The following is a 21,452-nucleotide window of genomic DNA, read 5'->3' as shown; positions in this document are numbered from 1 at the left end:
GCGCCTTTTTTCCAGAGAAAACAACCCCAACCTTGACAGTCTACCCTCATAATTGAAGTCTTCCGTCCCTCTAACCAATTTAGTTGCACGTCTCTGCACTCTCTCCAGCTCATTTATATCCCTCTTAAGGACTGGAGTCCAAAACTGCACTGCATACTCCAGATGAGGCCTTACCAGGGACCTATAAAGAGGCATAATTATGTTTTCATCCCTTGAGTTAATGCCCTTTTTTATGCAAGACAGAACTTTATTTGCTTTAGTAGCCACAGAATGACACTGCCCAGAATTAGACAACGTGTTATCTACAAAGACCCCTAGATCCTTCTCATTTAAGGAAACTCCCAACACACTGCCATTTAGTGTATAACTTGCATTTATATTATTTTTGCCAAAGTGCATAACCTTGCATTTATCAACATTGAACCTCATTTTCCAGTTTGCTGCCCAGTTTTCCAGTTTAGACAAATCACTCTGCAAAATGGCAGCATCCTGCATGGAACCTATAGTTCTGCATAATTTAGTATCATCTGCAAAAATAGAAACAGTACTTTCAATGCCCACCTCCAGGTCATTAATAAACAAGTTGAAAAGCAAGGGACCTAGTACAGAGCCCTGCGGTACTCCACTAACAACACTGGTCCAATTAGAAAATGTTCCATTTACCACCACTCTTTGTAGTCTATCTTTTAGCCAGTTCTCTATCCAGGTACAAATACTATGTTCCAGGCCAACATTCCTTAATTTAACCAGTAACCTTTTGTGTGGCACTTTATCAAATGCTTTAGCAAAGTCTAAGTAAATCACATCCACTGCCATCCCAGAATCGAGGTCTCTACTTACATTCTCATAAAAAGAAATTAAGTTAGTCTGGCAAGATCTATTACGCATAAAACCATGCTGGCACAAACTCATAGTATTATGATTTGCTATGAAGTCCAGTATCTTATCCTTTATTAACCCTTCGAAAAGCTTTCCTACCACTGACGTCAGACTAACTGGCCTATAGTATATATATATATATATATATATATATATATATATATATATATATATATATATATAGATATATATATATGTAGATAGATAGATAGATATATAGATAGATAGATAGATAGATAGATAGATAGATAGATAGATGTAATTGAGATATAATCAGTAACGTAACTAGAGGGGGGCTGGCCCTGGTGCGGGACGCGCAGTCGGGGGGCCCTGAGGGGGTGCGGGCCCTGGCCCGCTCGCACCCCCTGCTCCCCCGGTAGTTCTGCCACTGGTTTAATCATAGTTAGCAAGTAAATAAAATGAAATAGTCATACTTTTAAAATAAATAATTATAAAAGCGGGGCATTCATAGACTAATGTTTGGATTATCTGTCCAAGTGGGGCCAGATTTTTTAGTATATGTTTAAGGAGCTTGAAAGGAGCAGGGGAAATCCCGGGTTTTCACTGTGCTATCCTGTAGGATTATAAAGGACATAAGTACTGTTACGCAAGGCTTCTGTTCCCAATAGGTAGAAATCAATAATCAAAATGCAGAATACATACCTGTTTAATTGGAATCCTCAGATTTATGGGAACTAAAGAATCTGGTTTCTGTTGCTGAACTATCGCTGTACCAAGCTCTTATAAAAGCTGCAATTTAAGAAAATTAAGAGTTTTAAAGGCCCAGTACTGGAAAACAGAATACATATCTTAATAAAGAATGTTATTATTATTGTCTGGAACAAACAATAGACAATAGACTAGTCTAACCTTAGCACAATGAAGCTGGATTGAAGCATCTGTCTCTTGCATACACATGCAGGACACCTCACCAAGCTCTATTAGGTAGCTTTGTGCCATATTGAAATAGCCTTTAACAAGGCATTCTAAAACCTGCAAAACAGAAAAAAAGGTGTGTATTCTTTTGAATGTGTTTATTCCTGGGAATCTTTCATTTTTGGATTCAGTGAAAAACAATCTTTCACAAAAGGTCAAAAACTGATCCACTGGAAAATAAATCGTCCACCTCTATTTCTGACATGATCAAACCTCATTGTCCCCTTCAGTTGTTCAGTGCTTTAAAGTTAGATGATGTTTAGACATCAAATTCAGCCTGGTCAAGTCCAAAAATTTTTTGGAATATAGTTAAACTTGTCATGCCATTTTAAAGCACTGAATAACTGAAATGGACAATGTAATTTCATCAAGTCACAGTACCTACAATGCTTCCAATCATACTGGAGATGGTTCAAACATGACTGCTGAAGTGGACCTGGCTTCGCTATCTGATTAAGAGTCTTCTTCAGATTAATTCTGATTAATAGCTGCAATTAATCAGCAATTAAACCAGCAAGACTCCGCCTGGGAGTGCTCAGAATGGAAGCCATTTTTCTTCCCCCATTCCAACAGCAATTCTTTTCGATTACTCAAGGTCACTTGGAGTATCAGATCCACTATTTTGTGATAGTGAGTATAATGGTTGTTGTAAAAGGAGTTGTACTTCAGGTAATGGTGCCTGGGCAGATACAATGGAACCTAATAATGTAAGGCTAGAGACCCGGACGTTGACATCTGTATATAAAAAGAAAAAGGATATTTACATACATTTAAGAACCATCAAATCCACTTATTAATTCTTAAAAAAAAGAATGAGATATTGGCATACCACTTTTGCAGTACTAAGGTGCAAACGCATGAAAACCCTAAACCAATAATGTCTGTATGGGTCTCTAACAATTAAATATTTATTAAGTTGGTGAAAAGAATATACCCGCTTTATAAATGGCACTTATATTTACTTAAATTATTCCATAGGTTTCATAATATAAATTAAAGCATAGGTCATGGTCATTCTGCTAAAGGCTCTCACTACACGACTTCATAAAACATAATAAAACAATGCCCTCCTGTGGCCACAATCTTTAATATACCAAGCCACATCTGTGTACCTATATGTAAGTAATATAGCGTGCAAGTAATGCCATACAAAACTTGTATACTGTAGATTTCAAATACCATAATAAGTCATATATCTGCTGAGCCAGAATTAGTAACCTCAAGGGTAGGGCTGGGCTTTGGAAGAGATGGAAAGTTAAAAAGCCTAAAAATTTCCTCAAAAATCTATTAAAAAATCTGTTAAAGGGAAGCTATACCCCTGGGCATTGCATGTCTCTATAAACATTTATTGCATAAAACAGCCCATGTGTTAAACACTGCTTCATCTAAAGAAGCCACACGGCAGATTATTTATGTACAGTAAACAACAGTAGTGTTTCTGAAGCAAACACAAGTTTTACCACTGCAGGGCAACACTGCATTATATTTGTAATACTTTAAAACACCTATTTTTTGATGTTACTGTTCCTTTAAGTCCCAAACAAGCTCTTTGGCGTAACCTATTTCTGCCGCAGTTCAAAAATCTACCAAATTTTATTTTCCAGCCTTACCTTTACAGAGGAACTATAAGTGGAAGGAACTTTCCTTTTACCAGTCAAGTTATAATGGACCCAACTTAAATATGTTGCTACTCGCAAATCAAACATGCATTTTTGGGTACCATTAGGAACCCTATCTTTACCCCTGGTTTAAAACACTCTAGAAGGTAAACTCTGTATCCCCCTCCCCTCCTGTATATTTATCTTTTTTCCCTATTAATAACATTGGGATCAGCCATCATTTTTACCGACCAGGCTGGTAAAATACCGGCCAGGTGGCAACCCTAACTGCTGGCTGTGCATCTGGTGGAATCCTAACATTTAAAAGAACTGGCACACGGTAACAAAATACATGAATGAAAAACTCAAGTTACCACCAACCTCTGATATTAAACAGCTTCTCTTGTATATACTGAGAGAACTAACAGCTAGAAACACAACGTCCAATGTTCTTGTAAAAATAATGTTCTTTTTCATAAAGAAAACAATACTATACTATAAAAAAGGCCCTCAGTAAAAAAGAAAATGGATAGAGACACATATACATAAGTTTACATATAAAAGAGGTTGCCCAGGCAGTTCCCCTCACCCCTCAATAGTGTAGTCTTTAACTGTTATTAGTGTATTGTTTTAGTAACACTGTAAAGTTAAAAAAAAATATTAAGTTGCTAGATATTAATGATATGATATTAATGATGCCTATCAATGATGGTTCTTCCAAAGTGAAATGCATAGCAACATAATCTGTCTCAACCCAGATATACTAATGACTGCTAAAAGAGAAATAGCTGCTGTCAAGAAACTTTCTGCTGCTTGCAAACATACACTTATGAACCACTCCAATACATAAAAATTATGATAAAGCGCAAATCTTTTTTGCGGTTATTTGGTTTAATTTGGTTTCAAACTCGAGTCCATGTTTCAATCTGTGATAAAGTGCATTTGATACTAGGTTTGCAAGGCACTGTTATTAAAAGAAAGGAAAATACATTTTAAGATGAAAATGCTGGATGTCTGTGTAGTTAAATGTACTGCAGTAGAGTAAAGACTATTTAAATGGCATTAAAGGGGTTGTTCACCTTCAAACAACTAGTTGTTTTCAGACAGTTCACCAGAAATAACAACTTTTTCCAATTACTTTCTATTTTCTATGTGTCACTGTTTTTCTAATATTGAAGTATAAATGTTATTTTTCACCTTCTAAAGCATCTCTGGGATGAGGAGGGTCACCAACCCTTTAAACTGTTCTAAATTGATACAATTAGTTGATACATTTCTTATCTATGTCCTTGCTGAGCAGAATCCCTGAGTATCATCACAGGCAGCTGTTAGAATTGATACAATAGTTGCTAATATTCCAAAGATGCTGCTAAATGTATCAACTAAAGAAACTTCGGGCGACTTCGGAAAACGATTAGCGCCGGCGTTTTTTCATTTTAGCCGGCGCAGAGTGAGGGAAAGCGTTTGGGGAGATTGGTCGCCGCAAAAACGAGGCGATTAGTCGCCAGGTGACCAAATCTCCCCAAAACGCCCAGTGTGGCCTGACCCTAAATGTTGCAAAATTGTAACAGTTTAGAGTTTGCACTTGAATTAATGAGCTGCCAGACTGAAACACCAGAGACAGGAACATTCAACTTTAAACTTAGATTTTGGAAAAACAGTATAAATAAATAATGTAAAGTAATTGAAAAAAGTATATTTCTGGGGAACAATCTCAAAACTAATGAACTGAGAAAAAAGTGTTTGAAAGGTGAACAGCCCCTTTATCAAGCAATTAACAATGATATATTAAGTATGAAACCGTCTATTAGGCTAACTGCTAAACCACTGCTAAGGTTAATGCCACACATGGCAGAATCATCATGTTGTATTAACTGCAAGTACAGGTATGGGATCTCTTATCCAAAAATCTTTTATCCAGAATGTTCTGAATTACAAGAAGGCTATCTACCTTAGAGTCCACTTTTAAAGCATTTTTTTAATTTAAGCAAATTAAGCACTTTAAGCAATTACATTTTTTTAAATGGTTTCCTTATTGTCTGCAATAATAATCAGTACCTTGTACTTAATCCTGACTAAGCTGCATGAACCCATGAATATTTATGGCAAAACAATTATTTTTAGCAATTATTTTAACAATTATTTTATTTTAAGGTACAGCGATCCAAATTGTGGAAAGATCCCTTTTTCAGAAAATCCCAGGTTCCAAGCATTCCATTATATAGATCCTTTACCTGTATTTGTTTTGCATTTGGTACATTACATACCTTAATAATTTGTGTCAGAGTTTGGGCAGAAGATTCAGTCACTATTGCTAAAAGTAGACATCTGTGCAGCTCCCTGATGCTTGACTCGAGAGTAACAGAAAGAGGAGTGAATGCCCTCTTGAGGTCACTTGCATCATCAGCAACAGAAAGAAACTGTTTAGACCCATCTAAAATGGCAGAGAGAACTTGCAGAGCACATGCACATGTCTAAAACAAAACAGAAAAAAATAATAACCATTATTCATAAAAGTGTATTTTGTTTTTTAACATATATATATAATCTGAGATATTTAATTAATTGATGTATTAATGGGAAGGAGTTTTTCAAAGGAAGAGAAAAAGGCAATTACAATGATTCATGCATGTTATTCTTTTGTAAATTACATTTGAAACATACAGTTCCTTTAAGACATTTAAATCATTATCGCTTAGTGATTTGTTGTGTCCTCTGCAGCAGCTCTGTTGGTCACTGTATCAAAATGGGTTTGAAAAACAAATCAGCACCTGGTAAGAAGGCAACCAAAAATAAAATCCTGCACACATGGGGGCAAATTCACTAACTTCCGAAAATTCAACAACGACAGCTTCTCTCACATCGCAACACTTCGCCAGTCGTAGATTCACCAGGACAACGCTAATTCACTAAAATCCGAATTTGCGTCCAGGGCGCCGAACGATGGCGAAGTAGCGTTCAGCGGGAAGTTAAAGTTGAATGGACGTATATGTTGCAGCCAATACATTACACTACACAAGCCCGGGAAACGTTAATAAAATAAAATAGAGTTGTTATACTGCCCTACACATGAGCCCTATGTTTATGTGCCATATGTTAGGAAATGTAGGGGGGAAGCCGGGTACCCCAGAAAAAATTTCCGATCTTTTGCAGCCTATCACCCTGAAAAATTAAAAGTCGCCAGCGTTTTTTGGGACCAAAAATTTTCAACTATTTTTTGAGAAAGTCCTATCTACTCTATTGCACTTTGCCTGGTCTGAGGTGGCGATGGTAAGTCTGGCGCAAGAGGTAATGTTCAGTAAAATTCACCAGAGTGCAACTTTGACAGACTATCTCATTCACTAAATTACACCAGCGACCGTTAGTAAATCGCAAAGTAACGAAATTATGTTACGCTGGGGAATCTTCGATACCGTTAGTCACTTCGCCCTTTAGTAAATCTGCCCATGGGATGTATAATTTAAGTATGTTCTCTTTTTACAGTTCAGAGACAGTAATCAGATACATTTTGCAGAACAACATGTTCAGTCCATATCAAATTTCATATTTTTGAACAACCCTGAGAGTCATAGTTAAGTTTTATACTCAAGTACAGTCTGGATAACTGCAACCATACACATTTCTGCTTGCACAATGCAATGCAGCAGTTAAAAGTATATCACGTTTTTATGCTACAGTGGAGCAATGGGCCTAAATGCATTAGAATTGTGATTTGCTGCAACTTTGAAGCAATGGTATAAAAGTAAAGGTGTCCAATCACATTTTCAGAAACATGTGATTCAAACCTTTGGCTAATATTATATACAGTGTTTTCTTTGCTTGTGGAAAGCCGTCCACAAGGTGGGTTACCATCCTATCTATTCTGACAAAAATGACATACACTTGTGTCATCTGCAGAGAAAATGCACTGTGCAACATTAGAAAGATCAGCAAAACTAAAGAGACATCAGATAATAAAATCATTTCATACTAGGTATCAACTATATTTTCAAAAATATTTAAAAAAAACAATAGCATTTCCAAGCTTAAAAGGGAAAAAGATACCTTTGGAGAACTGCCTTTAAGTGCAATCATCATCAAATACACAGACTGTGGACTTCCTATGCCATAAATATCTGGAACAAAGTCAGACGAATAACCATAGAGAACCTTTTTCTCAATGGACTTTATTGTAGACAGAAAGCATGATAAGGAAGCTTGTCGAACTTTGGCTTGGAAAGACCTTATATGACAGAAAACAAACTGAAATGAAAACTATACCTTCAGAATGAATACTTAACCAAAATATCATGTATATTATAATAAATGGCCTATTCAAGAATCAACAAAAAGTAACTCCAGCACACGTTACATGCTCAAGGGATTGCTCCCGTGTATAATGTCAATCCAACAATACAACGTTTCGGGGGTGTACCCCTTTGTCAGGTGATCAAAACCACCCACCACCTTCCTTAAATTCGTTAATTGCAGGTAACCACCCCTCCAATTATGTAAATATACAATTAGTAACATCGTTAGAACATGAGTCCAAGAAAATGCAAAAAGTTCGTTTTTATAAAGTCCAGGCATAAAATACGAAAATTGAATGCTGCAAGAAATAAATTTACCAAATATGGTCAAATTACAAAACAGTGATTTATAGTTCAGCAAGTACATCAAACTGTCACAGGCCTTATTTGGAAAAGGAAATAAATTTAGCCATACCTTCCCCTGTTACTAGGTTCTATTCGAAACAAATTAGGAGAATCTGTAAAGAATAAGGAAACAAATTAGACACATGGAAATTGGAAACTGTTTTCCAATTTAGTCAGACTGAATTCCTCATTTAACCCTCTTGGGGTCTGTGTTTGTAACAATCAGATCCAGTAACTTTCCCGCTGGGTTAATTTTAATTTTAAATTATAATCAGCGGTCATTTTCCAATACCTGCCACTTTAACTGGGAAGTTCTATGGCCTTTATCAAAAAAATGTTTGTACAAAAAGGTTTCTTGTTTATTCTTTTTCTTGTCAGTTTCTTTGTTTGTTTCTTTTAGGGGTGGTTTGTAGTTTCGAATGGCCGCTTTATGTTCATTTAAGCGCATTTTAACAGGTCTACAGGTAATAAATTACGCCCTTAGAATCACAAGTATGGAAGCCCTTTGTAAAATGCTTTGTGCTTTTTTGTGTATGAACCACATAATCAGCGCCGGATTCCACTTTTGGGCGCCCCTAGGCGCAGCTGGTGCATTTGAATGGCGGCTGGGCGGCATGCCGCCCCTATTTCTTTGCTGCCCTAGGCCCGGGCCTATGCGGCCTTGCCGCAAATCCGGGCCTGCACATAATCACCTTTGATAATGCCCGTACAATGGCCGCAGTTGAGGCAAGGGAAAGTGCCAACCCTGCTACTACTTTTTTTATTAGTATTCACAACGGACCCCATTCTCTTTTTAACCAGATCTCCAACGTTCCTTCCCCTTTTGTATGAAAAAATCGGTGGCAAAGTAAAAAGATTTCCAGGCTTAGTATAAGATTTTAAAACCTTCCAATGTTTAAGAATTGTTTTTCTTATGTACTTAGCATTTGTATCATAAGTTGAAACAAAAGGGATCCGTTTCTGTTTGGTTGTGACATTCTTTTTTGTAAGTAGATTGGCCCGTGGAATCTTTCCCACCTCCTCACGGGTTTTTAAGAGTATGTTTTTATCGTAACCCTTTACTGCAAACTTATTAACCATTTTTTCAGATTCTTGAGCATCAGAAGTGATTCTCCTAACTCTCATTAGTTGGCTTTTTGGTAAACCACTGAACAGACCTGGGGCATGAAAGGATGTAGAGCTTAAAAGATTATTACGATCTGTGGGCTGTATAAAGACTGATGTACTGAAACCTGTGTCAGTCAGATTGATGAATATCTACATCAAGAAAATGTATATTGGAGGAGTGGTATTCTAAAGTAAACTTGATAGTGCTATGCACCCTATTAAGATAATTAAGGAAATCCAAAAGTTTTTCTTTACCACCTTTCCAAAGGAAAAACGTGCTATCTACATAGCGCATATAAGTAATGATATGTGCTGAGTATTCAGGGTTAGAGAAAATGAATGTATTCTCAAAAAAATCCATAAAGATATTTGCATAAACCGGTGACATATTAGCTCCCATGTTGCAGCCTTGTGTTTGTAAAAAGAAATCTGTGTTGAAGGAAAAAAAGTTTTTCGTAAGTGCTATCTCCAATAATGTGCATAAAAAAGTGATCTGGTGTGTTGGTGTTTTTGTATTACCGGGGTATGAACGAACACATTCTATACCCTCATCATGTGGGATAGACGTAAATAGGTCACAGACATCAATCGAGCACAGGAGGAAATCCTCCGTAGGTAAAGCAATTTCTCCCAATCTTAGTAAAAATTCCCCTGTATCTTGTACACAATATTTTAAAGTGGGGGTAATTTCCTGTAAAGCAATATCAACATAGATAGCTAATGGCTGTAGTAAAGAGCCCACATTACTCACTATGGGGCGCCCAGGAGGTTTTGACAGGGACTTGTGTATTTTCGGTAGAAAATAAATGTTAGGGATCTTGGCTTCCTCACGAAATAATAAGTTATAAGTATCATCAGTGATTATACCCTCCATGACAGCAGAATATAAAAAGATTTTGATTTCGTCCCTCAAATCAAGAATCAAACCAAATTTGCATATGCATACTGTTAAATATTGCTCATTTCACATATTTTCCTGTGAATCACAAGCAAACATACTTGTGTTCATAAATGAGCCCGTACAACTCACTTTATATTTTCCTGCACATGGAAAATACCTTGCTGCAATGCTTCCTCAAAAATGTTCACTTGCATACACAAGCAAGTTATGGCATCAGTGTACACAGCAGAGGGTCAACAATACCCCAAGCAGCCAGCATTTCAATTTAAAGAGAGATGCAGAACAGAAAGACAAAGTTGAAAATACATGAAATAGGATGAATGCCACTTTAAAGGAGAACTAAACCCCCCACGCTCAAAAGTCCCCACTGACCCCCTTCTGCTGCCCCTCCTTTCTGCCTCCCCCTGCTCAGTGTTACCCCAGAATTGTGCCCCCTTTAGGATCACTGACTGCACATGCAGAGTCAGCGCAGCGGAGCTCTCGGGCGACATCTTCGGCGCTTTAGTGCTTCGTAAAGTGATCGCCTTGCAGTTGGAGCAACCTTCCGGTTCCCAAAAACTGTGCATGTGCGTAAGTGCCGGAAATTGCAGAAGGCAAGGAAGACGACCGAAGATTACCAAAGTGCCATAAGGTGGGGCCCGTGAGCTCCACTGCGCTGACTCTAAATGTGCGGTCAGTATTTCTACAGGGGACACAATTCTGGGGTAACACTTAGCAGGGGGAGGCAGGGAGGGGGGCAATGTAGATATAATATTTCCAATGTAGACATAATACTTTATTTCTATCGGCATAGAAGACCATTAACACTCCACCTCACTGTTGTTCATCTTTTTGTATCTCTGAACTTGTGGTGCGATAGGATCCTTTCCTGCTTGTCCTTGGTGAGGGTTTAAAGGAGATTTCTGAGGGCCTAAGTAGAGACTATACTGTGCCTCACCAGTACACATTTCATTTTTTCAAAGTCTTTATTTATTTCTGCTCCAATGTCTTTATTTAATTCTTCTTTTGATTCTTCTCCCTGGTGTGCTTTCTTTTGCTTCCCTACTTTCCTTTACTTTTTGCTCTGTGTGAATTATGAGCGAAACATCCTTTATCAACATTGCATATAAAGCAGATGAAAAGATTGTTTACATTGCACACCTTGGATTAACCTGTTATAGATGTACACGTGTTCCATTCTATTTTCCTTTCAGAGTTAACTAAGCAACTAAAAGAGATACTGACATTAGAAACAGGGGCGGATTTACATAGCGGGCACCCCTAGGCCTGCTGTCATTCGTTGCCCCCATCCCCTCCCCTTTATGCGCGCACATATTTGGAGAAATGGGGATTAGCGCACAGAATGTTTAAAAAACTATTGTATCTCCTGCACATCAACAGTGCTTTTGAACCAATGTGGGTAAGGTTGGGCAGCATGTCTCCCCCTAGAATCCTGCCACCCTAGGCCCGGGCCTTGGTGGCCTTTCCACAAATCCAGGCCTGATTAGAAATAAACTTACCTATCATAACATCTTTCTTTGCATGCTTTTTATAATTTTGCCTTAAAGGGGATGTTCGCCAATTGAGTTAACTTTTAGACAATTTGCTATGGGTTTTCTTTTTTATTATTATAATTTGTGGAGTTATCCAAATTAACATTGCAAACATACATTGATTTGAATAAGAGACTGGAATATGAATAAGAGAGGGCTTGAATAGAAGATGAGCAATAAACAGTAGCAATAACAATGAAAATACATCTTTTACGCTCTGCCTTTATATAGACAGAGCATACACATAGATTTTTCCAGGAAGGTGTGATTAATGCTACTGACAGTGAAACTATGCTGTGAAAGAGTTTACAAGTTAAACTCAAGGCACCTAAAGCAGAAACATATAGCACATCTACTACTCTGGATTAGGGTTGCCACCTTTTCTGGAAAAAATACTGGCCTTCCTGTATATTTATCTTTTTTCCTATTAATAATATTAAGATCAACCATAATTTTTACCGGCCAGGCCAGTAAAATACCGGCCAGGTGGCAGCCCTACTCTGGATTTACAATGATACTTCAGATTACAGCCTAACTGAAGGTGTGAGTGGTTTCAGATCTCATAAATGCAATTCTAATAATTTAAGAAAATGTATCAATAGCATTATCAATAGGAAAAAAAATATGTGAGGAATGTATTAGGAAAATTCTCTATATTACACGCAGGGTAAGGCGTTACAAAACACCCAGAATAATCTATGCCTTAGTGACTGAAACAAAAATTGTTACCATCTTTCAAAGTTCAGCACACTAGAAGAGACAGACAGATTAACTGAGCAACTTCTTTTTCCCCCACTTTTGTGAAATGTTAAATGTATTCACAGAAAGAACAGATTAGATACCGATATTTTAACAAAAAATATTTATACAATTTAAAGCAATTTTTTGTGGGATCAATGCTGAAGTTTGAATTACTCAAAGTTACTTAAAAGTACAGTTTTTAAAGAAATTTTAATGAATGTACTTTTAAATGGTGTGTTTTCGTTCTGAAAACAATAGTTCTACAGTCACAACTGTATAAAAACCATGTAACTTACCCATGTAGGCTGATTCACAGCTGCCTCTGGTTGCTCAGGTTTAGTAGGTGATCTTCCATAATACTGAGCAAGTGGAGTAGGATAAAGTAATGTGGGCATTTCTATACTGAGCCCTGGAAGCCAGTGAAACTAATATTTCTTTAATGAAAGCACAAGATAATGCGCCTTTATGATTTGAAAAAAAAAACAGACAACAATCCAATGATATAATGAACAATCCCAAAGCAATATCTTACTAAAGATGGCAGAAACCCAAAGGCCAAATGGCAACATACTCTCCCAACACTAGCAGATGACAATTGGGAGGAAGTCACAGATAAAGTCACAGATACAGCTTATAGTGACCTAATTTCTATCTGGGACAAAATGGTCAAATTTAAATTCATTCACCAAACATCCATCACTCCTCTGAAACTTCAAAAGATGGGGGGCTGTCCAGCAGCCAAATGCCCAAGATGCCAAACACCTAATGTCTCCTTTCTTCATCTGGCTTGGGAATGTCCCCCAATACAAAGCTATGGGAGGAATATAACTCAACATTTGGAAGACAACCTAGACTTTCCGAACTTATGCACTCCAGAGATAATTTTTTGGGGATAATAGAAGATAGATTCCCCATGAACAAAACAAGATCCTTAGCTCAGGTTTTGCTATTCTAAAGCTGGCCATAGATGTTGAGATTTTTAAAAGATAAGATCCTGATCGTGAGACCACGATCTTCTCAGAACGATCATACGATTGTACGAATTTACCATCAACTAAAAAGACCAATTTGCCAGGAAAACAAAGAGGAGCTGCCTGCTTGGCCCTGCAAACATAGATAGATTGCACAAAGATTTTTTGACCTGGCCGATCAATTTCCTGACAGATGTCGGCTGAAAAATCGTAAGATGTACGATTGTTCAAATCCCACTAACCGCACAATAATTTCAAAGGATTGGTCGGGCTTCCCTAAAATCGGTCGTTCGGCAAGAAGAATCGTCGCGTCTATGGGGAGCTTAAGCTAAAAAACTGATAGTCATGCACTGGATGGGGAATACGACACCCGCAACAGCCCAATGGGTTAACCTGGTCAACTCACACTTACCTGCAATCAGATTAACCTACGAAGGTAGGGGCTGCCCATCAAAATTTGAAAAGATTTGGACCCCCTGGCTGGATATTCATGTAATTGAGGCCTCTAATTAACCAATTTAACTGTTTAATTAACCAGTTAAGAATTACCGCAATTCACCTACTGTTCATTATGTTTGGTATTAGCACTATAATGTCAATCTCAACTCTTGCAAGTTAAGATGCTTGGAAGGTCCTACCTACTATTTTATAATGTTTCTGCTCACCATGATGTAAACTTCAAGGTATAAGTTACACCTTTCCTTTCTCTCTCTTTCCTCTTTCTTTTCCTACTGTCTGTTAATGCAAAATAAAATACTATAAAAAAAAAAAAAAAAGATGGCAGAAACCAAGTATTCATTTTACCACATTTAAACTGATAATGGACTACTACATGTGGACTCTTGAGTAACGGTGTCCATACACGGGCCCAATAAAATGCTGAATCAGTTCCTCCAGATCAAGTCAGCAGCTTATTTGCCTGTCTATAGCATCCATCAATGAGCCTACTCAACCAATGACTGGACAAAAATTAACCAGGTATCAAATATGCAGAATTGAAAAATCCCATTGGACAAAAACCACATCAGTCTGTTTAAGAAATCTTTGTCAGACAGGCCTCCACCCCACTGTACAATGTAATTGTTGGTCCCAGCAGTCCAATTTAGCCCAGCATGTGGGTGGCCAATTTAGGCCCAGATCCGCTCATTTGGTAAACTTGTACACTAGAATCTTACTATAATTTAAAGCAAATGACAGACTAAACAAAAGCAAGTTACCTTTAGTACAGCAAGTAGTGGGCCAAGCTGACCTGTCTCCAACAATTTCATCTTGCTACCATTTAAGAGTGACTGTATTAGTTTTAAAGCATTTTGAAGCAGCTGAAAGAAAACATTTTAATGCAATAATTATTCTGTAAATGTTACAATTCACATTTGAAATAATGCAAATAAAGGCTACTTGCATACTAAAAAAAAATTACCCAACAGATCTGGCTAGGTAGAAACCATCATTTAATAAAAGAAATTGTCTGGGTTCTAAACCCAGTTGTAAATTTGGTTTATTTACAGATTTATGTGCCCCAGCAGCAACAAGTTATTCTGATATTTATAAAGACCAAACAGCATACACTTTATCATGTGGCGCCGTTTGAAATTAATATTAGAAGTAAACTTTCATGCTGCAGGATTACTATTCAATTGTGATACCAGAATTGACAACTTTTTACAATTACTTTGTATTTTCTATGTGTGGTCGTTTTTCTAATAAAGCAGCTATGGGAGGGGGAGACCATGTAAACTGTTCTAAATTGATACATTTAGTTGATACATTTCTAATCTTTGTTCCTGCTGAGCAGAATCTCTGGGTTTCATAACAGGCATCAGTTAGAATTGAAACAATAGTTGGTAATATTCCAAAGATGCTACTGTGAATTGTATCAAGTAAATGTTGCAAAATTGTAACGGTTCAGAATCTGCACCAGAATTACAATAGAGACGTGGAAACTAATTGAAAAAAAGCTTTTGTTTTTGGAGAACAATCTTAAAACAACTGAAAAAAGTGTTTGAAAGGTGAACAACCCTTTAAATAAAAAAATTAGTTAGGGAAGGTACTTACCCAAGGCACAGATTGGCCATGCAATGTATAGCTGCTCTCCATAACTCTAAGTCAGGTTGATTGGGATCATAAAGATGCACTTCCAAGATTCCACTAGGGCCCAAAAGTTCATGAAGATATTATGGGGTGAGTTAAATTATTGCATTCATTATATAGTGAAGTAAAATTGATTCATTTAAGAAATAATTTATACAATATATATTTTTAGGGTTGTCAGAAAAATAATAACCAACCTACAAATTTCTTTAGGTAAGAATCCTATAACCCAGCAGCCTGGACAAAATGTCTACTGTAAGAAATAAACTTTGTCTGGGAGAACATATTAATTTTGGAGGGAAAAATCATACAAAGTGTCACCAGTGGCGCCATCCCCTCACCTGCTGAAAGTGCTAAATCTGCCATTTACATCAGTTTGTCCAGTCAAAGACAGACATTCTCTGTACCAAGATCAGATCCATTAGCTGCTGGTAGCATTTAACCAGTCACTGCTAATCCACATCTAGCAGGGAACCATCATATCTGCTGCTACTAGTGTTAAATCACCTTTAAACCCTTGCAAGGTGGATATTTTTGTTAATTTGGATATTAAAAAAATGCTTCTTCCAGCACATGGAAGCCATATTTAAATGTTATTATGAAGGTGAACCACCTTTTTAACAGTGCCAGATGATCACAAGCAGGTCATAAGCAGAGGAAGCTAAGGCACAATGGCTGGTTGGGGAACCACCCCTTTAAAGGTAGGGAAGCAATCCAATTCACTGGGAGACAGGAGAAGTGCCTGGGCTGGGAGCCCAGGATACATCTGGGAAAAAAGTAGTACCCAGCAAAAGTCTTGGTTTTATGCTCTATGGACCACAAAAGGCTATGATAAGTGATCCCAGCTGGAGAGAAAAGACTGTCCTGATGAACAGAGCGAAATCTGCTGAACTCAGCCAGGAGTTGAGCTGCAACTGCACAGAGAGACCCTGTGACATAACTAACATACGACATGCCCCATGGCAGGGCTCAGGGGTATGTGGGTCTGGGGCAGGAGTGTGGCATCTCCATGCAGCCCAGAAATCCCTCTATGGCAGAGCAGCCCTGCAACAGTATGCCACTGGAGCGACCCCATCCTGTGTCTCTGCAAAGCTGCTAGATGTCCAGGAGATCATAGGTGCTACTGCAGAGAATGTCAGCTTCCTGTGAACTCCAGAGCGCAAGCCCCTGTGAGCATCCCAGTGAGCTACCCACCAAAGGGGCAGGGACATATTTATATATAGGCCCCCGAGGACCTCTGCTTATGTCGGCATGGGGTTCCTTTTTTTTGTTTGTTTTTTAAACCCGCCCCAACCTCCGCCATGGATTTTCATAGGAAATCTGGTGAAGGAGCTGAGGGGTAAGGGGCCTTTTTTTTTTTTTTTTTAAACCCGCCCCATCCTTATTTCTTATTTTTGCAAAATTAGAAAAAGAAAATGAGTTCTCATTTAACTGTAATACTGAGGTCAAAGAGCATGAGCCCAGGCTGACGGCAGAACTGTCACCTCTGGGAGATGATTTCTCGGGGGATTATTGCACCACTAACTGGAATTTAATTATGCTCAAAATGTCCACAGTGCAACATAGTGCTCTTCTCAAAATGTCTTTCTAGGGAAAATCAGTTATTTATATTGTTTTCCTTATTATCCCAAACAGAACTTGACAAAGAGAGCTACAGAGTATTGGTTTCACTGGCAAAGAGATCTGCTGTGTTCCAAACTTTTCATTTGGAGGTAAAAATAATAGGACTCTCGGTTAACGGTAAAGAGACCTTATAATTCTTGTTCCTCAGCTAGATATTTGTACAGCAAGGGTACCTAACTTTAAAACTTTAAGCATTCTTAAACTGCCTTCTAAAACTTTCTCTTTCACTGCAATATGTTTGGAGTTCTTAAAATTACTTTCTAGTAAAAATAATTTCTTAAAGAAGAAGGAAAGGCTAAAATTAAGTAAGCTTTATCAGAAAGGTCTATATGGATACACCAGTAAACCCTCAAAGTAATGCAATGCTGCTCTGAGTCCTCTGTCAAAAGAAACACAGCATTTCTTTCCTTACACAGGGGCTTCTATATCAGACTTCCTGTTTTCAGCATAAACCTCCAGGGCAGGGCTTGAGCATGCTCAGTTTGCTCCTCTCCCCCTCCCCTCCTTCCATCCCTGCTGTAATCTGAGCTCAGAGCTGTAATTGAGCAGGGAGAGACTCAGTCAGGAAGTGATGTCACACCAAGCTTATATGGCAACTTCTATCCTAAATGAACAGAGACAGTGTCTAGAGCTGTTTACTCAGGAATGGTAAAGCATTCTGCAGAATAAATATAGCATTCTATCTTGCACTATTGTGGCTAATCTGTTGGCAATAAACTGTCTTGGAGTTTCCTTCTCCTTTAAGGTGCTTTTCCATAGTTTTCTTCCTATTTTATTGTCTTGCCTTCTGAAGTGAAGAAAGGTAAAGGACATTAAACCAGTATGGACCATCCAATGAAGGCAAATAGATCAAATCCTTGTTCTTTAAGTAGATCTGTAGAGCCACATAATCTATCTTCTAAAACCCTATTAGTTGCCAAACTACAGGCCGTAGCTTTCCCTTTCATTTACTGCAGTGTAAATTAAGTTCTGCTTCAAATATCCTTATAGATAAATTAATTTCTTATTCTGGTTCTGTCCACCCTTTCTTCTTATTTTCTCTGCTTGCAATGATGTCACTGATTTATATTTTCTATTATCTTTCCCAAACAGAGCCTGGTAAAGGGTTCAGGGTGTCGATTTTACTGGCAAAGAGATCTGCTGAGTGCCAGGCCTTGCCTTCTGAGGTGAAGAAAGGTAAAGGACATTGAGCCAGTATGGACCCTCCAGTTAAGATAAATAGATCCAATCCTTTCTCTTCAAGAAGATGTTTGTTTGAGCCAAATAAGTTAATTAGTTGATAAACTAAGGAAACCTTAGATTTTGCACTCTGGATCTCTTCTTTTAGCTTAAAAAAAAATCAGAATATTATTGTTTATCTAAAAATCAGCATGGTATAGACTCTACATTTCAACTTATTTTTTTTTTGCTGGCCTTTCATTTATATTGTGATTCTTCCTTTGCTTATCACAAATATGGATACAGTGTATGTTATGATTAGCTTTTATTTAAACTGCTTTTTGCCTGTGGTGCACAGTATAACAATGTTTGAGCATGTTTTCATTCTGATGTATTTCCAAACTAAAGTAATAATTCAAATACAAATAAATACCAATTGTAAATTGTCTATGAACATTACTATAATTTACAGCATTAAAAGTTAATTTAACTATCGTTTTTGCACTTCATGATAAATAGTTTGGGCTTCTTACAGGGGTGAAATCAGAACCCTCTTTTTCTGTAGCTCCCCTTCCCTTTCATGCGCTAGGTAAAATTCATTTTAGCATTGTGTCACCCCAGGCCCTGAAGAAGGGGAGACAAATATAAAATCTCTTAACCAGTGAGGAGGGTTTGCTGGTGCTTTAATAAAAGGATCTTGAATGCAGTAGACAGAGTTACCAGCTCAGAAACTGCAAAATGAGTCTGGTATACTGAAACCAGTAAGGTTTTGGTTGTCCAAGAGCAGTTTGGCACATGGCATGGTTTTCAGAGCTTGGCTCTTCTTCATTCACATCTGAAGCCAGCAGGAAGCCAGTTTCCCTTTTTACACATGTTGGCCCATTTTCTTTAAAAACATTTGTTCGTCGCTTGCAAATGTCCTAAAACATTTTACGTTTCTTTGCATTTTATTGGTCCCCCACCCCACTTCTACAGTTAAAGCTCAATTTTACATCCCCTCCATTTTGGGATTATTTTGGTACCCTGAAACCCACAAAACCTTGGTTTTACTGTATGCCTTTTAAGTACTTATAATTTGAATGAGACAAATAACAACAAATAAGAGTTTGAATTCAGGATTTGGCCAAATCCTTCATGAAAGATTTCGTCCAAAACCCAAAATGCTGGGGAATACAGGCTTATGGATAATAGCTCATAGTACAAGTTGATCCAGGGACTAGTCCGATTGCCATTGTCAGGTATCAGGGCGAGTCTGAAGGTATAAGCCTCCCCCACGCTTCCCACTGAGCTGCGCCCTGAGGGTTGGTACAGGACGGTCCCAGATCAGGAATAGCAGCAGTGCCGATAGAGCCCACAGAAAATAACAGTTTGTGAATAAGGACTCTGCACTTATCTGCAAACGAAGAGAAGAAGTCAGGAACAAGCCGGGTCATACACTAGAGACAATCAGGAAGCTGGAGCCGGTTAGGGAATAAACGAGTAGAGTAGTCAGGAGAAGCCGAGGTCGAAATCAGAAGTATCAGTCACAAGATCCAGGGGTAATCAGAAGAGTAGTCAGGAACAAGCCGTGGTCGTAATCAGAAGAATCATCAAAGTCAAAACGCTTAGTGTCAGTAGAGACGATCACCTCGCATTGAGCCTAGGCCTGAGCGTCCTTTTAACCTCAGGACGCATGTTTGCGTCATGACGTGCGCCTGCGTCATGACGTGCGCCTGCGTCATGACGTTCGCCTGCGTCATGACACGTGCCTGCGCCAGAACGCGCGAGCGCCAGTACGTACGTGCACGCCAAAACGCGTGCAGGTGTTAAAACACGCGCCCGCGCCAACAACAGGCGCTGGCGCAGAGACATCGGCTGATTCGGAAGTGACGTCAGCTCAACCCGGAGCGGTTCTGCTGAGCCCTGACATTGCCCCCCCTCAATATGCAACCTCCGGGTGCATGTAGGATCTGGCCTTTCAGGGTGAGACTTATGAAACAATTCAATAAGTTGAGGAGCATGTACATTACTCATGGGTTCCCATGAATTCTCTTCGGGAGGAAAGCCTTTCCACTGGATCAAATATTGAAGTCGACCTCGCCAGAATCTAGAATCCAAAACAGTCTCTACTTCAAATTCATCCACCCCTTCAATAGACACAGGAGCTGGAGGATTGTGATCTCTTCCTGAAAAGATGTTCTTCACCACTGGTTTTAGTAAAGCTGCATGAAAAACAGGGTGAATTCTGTAAGTAGCCGGCAATTTAAGTTTAAACGTTACCTCGTTCACACGCTGAATAATGGAAAAAGGACCCAAAAAGTGTTGACCCAACTTCTTGGAAGGACACGGAAGTTTGATATGCCGAGTAGACAACCACACCAGGTCTCCAACTTGGAACTCTGGATCCTTCCTCCTCTTGCGATCAGCGAAGACTTTAAAATTATTCTGTGCTTGAGACATCGTTTGTTGGATTCTCTGAGTATTCTCAAGAAGAAAAGAAAGTCTCTCCTGTACTGCTGGCACTTCTATTCCCTTCGGAAGGTTAGGAAGAACGTGAGGGTGAAAACCATAATTAGCAAAGAAAGGAGTTTGCTTGGTAGAGAAATGAAGAGCATTATTATAGGAGAACTCCGCCAATGGTAAAAGTTCACTCCAATTGTCCTGAAGAAAAGACGAAAAACAACGAAGATATTGTTCCAATGTCTGATTAGTCCTCTCTGTCTGTCCATTGGACTGTGGATGAAATGCTGTGGAAAAGGCCAACTTAATCTTTAAAGCCTTGCATAGTGCTCTCCAAAATTTAGAAGTGAACTGCACTCCCCGATCCGACACAATCTCATCCGGAACTCCATGGAGCCTGACAATCTCTCTAATAAATACCTCCGCCGTAGAGGCTGCAGAAGGCACTCCGGAAAGAGGGATAAAATGTGCCATCTTGGAGAGTCGATCCACAATTACAAAAATCGTATTGTAACCTTGTGAGGAAGGAAGCTCCACGATGAAGTCAACAGAAATGGAACCCCACAGCCGAGTAGGAACTGGCAAGGGACGTAGTAGACCTAGAGGCTTCACACGTGAATCCTTAAAACGAGCACACATTTCACAGGAGGCTATGTAATCCTTACAGTCTTTAGCCATATTGGGCCAGAAAAAAAATCTCTGAGCAAGATCCAGAGTTTTGACATATCCCATGTGACCTGCCAACGGGTGATCATGGAGTAACTTAAGGGTCTCCAATCGAAGAGCTTCTGGAATAAAGACTTTATCTTTCAGAAAATATAATCCATCACAAACTTGCAAAT

At 38.6% G+C, this 21,452-nt stretch overlaps 1 pseudogene; it reads right to left on the bottom strand.

Annotated features, from left to right (window-relative positions):
- Nucleotides 1–1,402: 1,402 nt before the first annotated feature.
- On the bottom strand, nucleotides 1,403–21,084 carry LOC108707490 (annotated as a pseudogene).
- Nucleotides 21,085–21,452: the final 368 nt, after the last annotated feature.

The sequence above is a fragment of the Xenopus laevis genome, chromosome 2L (assembly GCF_017654675.1).
Source record: "Xenopus laevis strain J_2021 chromosome 2L, Xenopus_laevis_v10.1, whole genome shotgun sequence".
Lineage (NCBI taxonomy): Eukaryota > Metazoa > Chordata > Amphibia > Anura > Pipidae > Xenopus > Xenopus laevis.
Note: the sequence above shows the minus strand (reverse complement) of the source record. Positions and strands in the feature narration are given on the sequence as shown.